Source organism: Xiphophorus hellerii, chromosome 4 (assembly GCF_003331165.1).
Source record: "Xiphophorus hellerii strain 12219 chromosome 4, Xiphophorus_hellerii-4.1, whole genome shotgun sequence".
Lineage (NCBI taxonomy): Eukaryota > Metazoa > Chordata > Actinopteri > Cyprinodontiformes > Poeciliidae > Xiphophorus > Xiphophorus hellerii.
In genome coordinates this window covers 10,119,977-10,125,976 of record NC_045675.1, presented here as the reverse complement: position 1 = coordinate 10,125,976, position 6,000 = coordinate 10,119,977, and positions in this window count along the sequence as shown.

The following is a 6,000-nucleotide window of genomic DNA, read 5'->3' as shown; positions in this document are numbered from 1 at the left end:
CCTTTGGTCCACATCAGCAGCCCCGGTGTCCAATGTTCCCGCATAACCCCCGGAAAAAGAAAGAGAGGAGCCGATGGCTGTTTGCTTTGCTCTAGACTTTCACACTGATGAGAGGAACTCAGCTAAATAATTGACAACAAAGCCAGGAGAGGTGGATTCAGGCCCTCCTCGCCCAGCGGTTTGTTAAGTCATCACAAAGTATCAACGGCAGAATGTCAAACCATGCAGAAAAAGCAATTCACTTCATGCAGTGGAAGAATACAGCTGGAGATAAATAAAGGTTTCATATATTTAAAAAAAAAAAGGCAACCAGGAGGAAAAATAAAAAAATAAAAATGTAATTGTTCAGTTTTATAGTTCCACACCAAATAACTTGTTACATGTTATTCAGTGTATTAATGCTTTGATTACCTAAACCGCTGGACACAACAATTTACATATTCAGTTAGTTTTCACATGTAAAATTTCATGACTAAACAAATTTCCAATTGAAATTAAGTTTTAAATACAATTTTATGTACTATTTACTTTATTTTTTTGCAATTTTTCATCTTTTATCCTAAGTTTTTTTGGTCTTTTTAGTGTCTTTAATCTTTTTCTATTGCATACTAGCTTTACTTGTAAAGTGAAGTTAAGCATTTTATGTTTTTTTTAAGCTTTTTTACAAAAATCATTAATCTCTATGAATGTTAAAAATCCTGGGAACTACGTGTCAAAATGTCCAGAGCAGCACAGCGTGTGCTAAACCAGGGAGACAGCTGACTTAACACCTCCCTTGCTTTGTGTATGCTCACTCAACAGTGGCATTATTGCCCCTGACAGAAAATAGCCTCAGGGTCCTCCGGTAAATGTCTGCCCAACCCAGGCCTTAAATTTCCTCTAAACACTCCTGATCCTCGTTATTTGGCTCTTTTTTTCCCAACTACTTGAAAATTGCTCAAAATATACAACCTGATGCACTAAAGTCACACACCTGAGGCTATTTCTTTAGGACAAAGAAAACTACTAAAAAACTAAGTGATCAAAATGATTGCCCAAAATGATCAAATGTGATTAGATTTTATTATTGGTCAGGAATCTAATAAGACCTGTGTTATTGGTTCAAAGGTTTGGTAAAATGTTGGGGTTTTTTGTTTTGTTTTTTGTTTTTTTTTTTGGTTTCAGAGTACTTTTTCTTAAAATAAATAAATATTTTGTGCAAACCATAGATATATGCTTGGCAGAGAATTTGAAAGTGGGGGTTTGTTACAGAAATACAGAATATAATTGAAGGTCTTTGGTATATGTCGAAAGCTGTATATTTGTATTACTTTAATTTCACTGTACCTGACTATTGTGAAAATAAATTAATCCAATCCAAAAAAATAATTTCATTCATTCATTTGATGACAATAAATATATTTTTGAAGGGGTAGTTCAGATTTTTAGGAGTGGGGTTCTGTTAGGGAGTTATGACTTAAAGCTATGCAACCTAACATGCTTAATCCCAAATAAATAAACAAATGAAAATTACAAAACATGTTACAAATAAAAGGCCAAATAATTATTTGAAATTGCTTCCTATAATGAAATGAAATTGATAACAAAAAGAAATAAAAATTGCCAAACATTTGGAATTGACACATTTTTAAAGACTATTTTCAAAATTAAACACTGCATTACTTAATTTTATCTGATCTAGGCTATAGCCAAAAATAAATCATAAATGAACTATTTATGGCAATTCTGCAACAAATACACATAATATAAATCGCAATAGTGTTTATCTTTTGCATCGTTAAAGGCAAATCAGAATTTCTTAACGTCTCAAACGCTTTGTTGTTTTAAACAGAACTTTATTACTTCATGTTCATTTTTTTATTAAATATGATGACTCCTTGGCTTTGATGATTTTTTTCTGTGACAAGCTCATTCAGTTTTAATTAAAAAATTACTAGACAAAACCCTGCTTGTAATGACAACTTGGAGCCAGTTGAAATTAGTTTATGTTTCAACACCTACAAATTGTGAGCCTTTCATTAACCTTTTACACTGAAATCTTCTTTTGTTCTACCATTATTTAAAGAAATGACAATGCGGATTTCACTACAGATCCAAAATGCTTGCCCTCGTTATGGTTTTAGGCCACAAATGAGTATGAAACTCTTCTTATCAAAATGTCACCTTGCTTTTGACAAAAGGCAGAGTACAACATCAAATTTAAATGTAGTAAAGAATTTTATTGAGGCTCTAGATAACAGGCGGCACAGCTCAGCCCTTTTTTATTCACTGTTACAGAGCCTTTGACACAGTGGACTGTGTAAAATAAAAAGCCAATGCTTATCAGTATCATGGCCTCAAAACATGCTGCTGGGTGGTTATATAACATCTTTCCAAGAAAATTGAGAATGTCAAGAAATTTATCTTACTGTATCCAAAGGTGTTCCCCTGGAACCACTCCTGAGTTCACTCTATTTTGTATTGCATATCAACAAGCTTAATGTGTCTACTGCCAATATCCCCATTGTGCTGACAACAGAGTGCTATGTTTTGTTGAATTTGCTCGGCACAGTTAATGTGATTCCCAGTGTTTTTTTTAATCCTACAGTAACAAAACAAATGCTTATAGATGGAGACAGTTGCACTAGATTTTACCAACGTAAGAAATTAATCAGTCTCATAACTTCCAAATCAATCCTAGAGGTAAATTCATAAATTATTTAGGATTTAGAATATTTCTTAAAGGTCACCTATTGTGCTTCCTTGAACAGGGTAGGATATGTCTATGGGTTATGTAAAACATATTTATTATCATAAAATCATTCCTAGATAATGAGATTTTTGTCTGCATATTTGAGCTCTTTTCAGAATGAGCTGTTTAAGGCCTCTTGTCACTTTAAATCTAAATAAGCTGCTGCTGGCCACGCCCCCCAGCTCAACATTTACACTCACACATGAAAATGGCTGGGGACAGATGCGCAATTATACAACTGTGCATCTCTGAAAAGCAGAAGAAGAGCGTCCTGCACAATCAACAAAAACGCAGCAAATAGTTTCTGGTAAGTCAAGAATAAAACACTTCTCTTTTCCAGCAGCCATTGTATGATGTATACAGCAATAAAACCAGCTGACAAGACAACCTGGAGCTCAGCCTGGGTTACTAGGTAACACGCTGGGCTTTGCTGGGGTTGCTAGGTGACGGGCAGCACCTGCTGATTTGTGACATTACATTATAAAGGATTTTGAAATGGCTAATTAACTTTTTGTCACAACCACCTAAGTGTTTTTTTAAGTGCTTGGGCTGTTTATAGGAGCACAAAAATGTATAAAATGTGAGTTTTGCATAATGTGACCTCTTTAAAATATATATATATTTAGGATTACGAAATATTTAGGCTCAAAGATAAATATACATACATACATAATTTTTTTCACAGATTATCTATCTCTTACTATCTCGTATATCATGACATGGTGTTTACATCATAAAGAGGAACATTTTGGGAGTTATGCATCCTGTTACATGGCATAAAAGTAGCACAGCACAATAGAAAAATCAAACATGGTGGTTGTAATGGGAGTGTCTGGGACTGCTTCAACACAATATTATAGGTAATAAAAAATTGTTTTATGCTAGCTGCTGTTCCTAAGGGTGGAACAGATTGTTATTATAGTTGTAAGGCAATTAATTTATGATTGAAAAAAAATGTATTTTATATCCACTCAGGTTATTTTTGCCTGATATTAAAAGAGTTTGAGAGTCTGAAACAATAAAGTGTGACAAACAAATCGACAATTGAAGATAATATATATGAAAGAGAGCAAATACTTTCTTTTTTTTTTTACAGTTCAGCTGTACAGAGTGAATGGCTGTAGTGAACGTAGGGCCTTCGTCACTGTGGTTGTTCTGACTCAGCTCAACGCAGGCACAGACTCGTCCACAGGTAGTCACGGCATTGGGCTTATACACTCTGTTCCTTTTAAATTCAACGAAGGCAGCAAACCTGCATTCCCACACCTGCCTGAGGCAAACACTGTTCACGTTTGTTCTCGGTCAGAAAAAGAGACAAACTCAGACATGGAGGGGCGATAAGGTGGAGCGAGAAAAAGACAGCAAAAAATCAACTGGATTAGGGAGGTCAAGACAGACACCTGCATACCAGAGGGGCAGACAACACAAATCTTCACTTCATACACATTCTCTGTACGGCTTTATGAACTCCAGAGGCAGAAAGCAGGCGAAGATAATCTGAAGTTCCCTGCTGTGGGGGGGACAGCACATGCCACTGCCTGCACCTATGCTAACTGACGCCACATGTCAGGGTGGATACAGATTCAACGGGATTTCCTAGAAACCCACAAGCTCCCTATACTCAACATATTGCACTTACATGGGCACACATGTAAAAGCTGAAACATGGTTCTTATTATCTGCAAAGCAAATTCCTGGGAACACTGAAAACATTGTGTTTATATGAGACATGTTTCTTTTATCCCCAATGAACATGTTGGAATGGCGTAACAATAAAAAAGGTAGCAGGAGGGAATTGAAAAGAGTGCCTATATGTGCAGGTGAAATTGGAGTAATTTCCTCCTCTTCCTTCTGTGCACACCCCAAGAGCAAGGAAAAAGGAGAGCACATGATCAATAATGAGCCTTACTTTCTAGGATCATCTGAACACTAGTGGAGGTGACAGGTATGTTCACACTGGAATGTGCTGCTTGGCCACACCTGTGGGAAACACCCACTAAACCTGGTTTCTCACATCCCACTGGCTGCTCTGCCCTGTGACTGACATTTGTGAGAACATTTTGGCTCAAGTGCACAAATGCCAGGGGGCAGGTATGGTGAGTTCTAACTGGGAACCAATGACAGTAGAGAGATGTCTGGGAGCCAGGCGGGGCTCTGCGGAAATAAAACTCATTAATGGGGTGTGTCTCCAAAGTTTGTCAGCAGGCAAACAGAAGGACTGCTGCGGTTGGACGCAACTTTGACTGGTTAGAGATGAGCCAGTTCTTTGTCATGCGAGGATCTGAGGGACCGGCAGGGACGGTTTCTGTCTCTATTGGCTGAAATGTGGAAGCAGCTCACCATCTCTCATCTACTCTGAAGAAATTCCCCTCTCAAGGTTGGGGCTTGGACGACAGGGAAGGTGGATTTTGGAAAACCTGTGGTTGGACTATTGAAAACTTTGAAGTTTTAACTCCTTTCATCCTAGAGACAACAGACCCTTCATGTCACTATGACATAGAGAAACAGATGCTGTTGTTGTGCTGTGGTCACTCACATCTCCTTATCACTTTTCCAGCCCAGCTATATATTCTGTATCCGTTGGACGGAGAACTGATAAGGGCATGTGCCTGACATTATCTTCAGGTTGCTGGTTCTGGAAAGCCATCTTAGCTTGTGGAGCCATTTATCGATTATTCATTTAAAACTACTACGTAATGAATAAAGGCAAATCAAGATGCTAACTTTTACAGTTAATAATTTAAATGTGTATTCATTTAAACACTTTGTGTCTAAATCAGTCTTCGGGAAAATTTCAAAATGATTCAAGGAGCTCAACTGATAGATTTCTGAGCATGAAATTTACAAGCCAGAAAGCTAACACCCTGACATGATGCAGCATGGCCGACACAACTCTTTGTCACGGAAATCATAGGCAGAAAGTGGAATGCATGATTAGGTGAGTAATTATACTGCATTGCTGCATTGACACCAATCGGCCAACGTGAGTAATTTCCATATTTAAGTAACAGTAGAATTAAAACCAATACACAAAGAGAGAAAGAGATCACATACAAATAGTCTTGCTTTATAGAAATTGCTATGTATGAACTGCAGCAACATTCAAATATGCAGTTAGCTAATCTAACTGCATATTTGAGTCAGAAAAATCATAACTTTCAAAATAAAGCATTAGTTATCAGATTAATAATTCTTCCAAACATTTCTTTCATTTTTATTTGAACATTTGAACTAAATTCTTCTTTGTTTAAATACCCAAATGTATATGA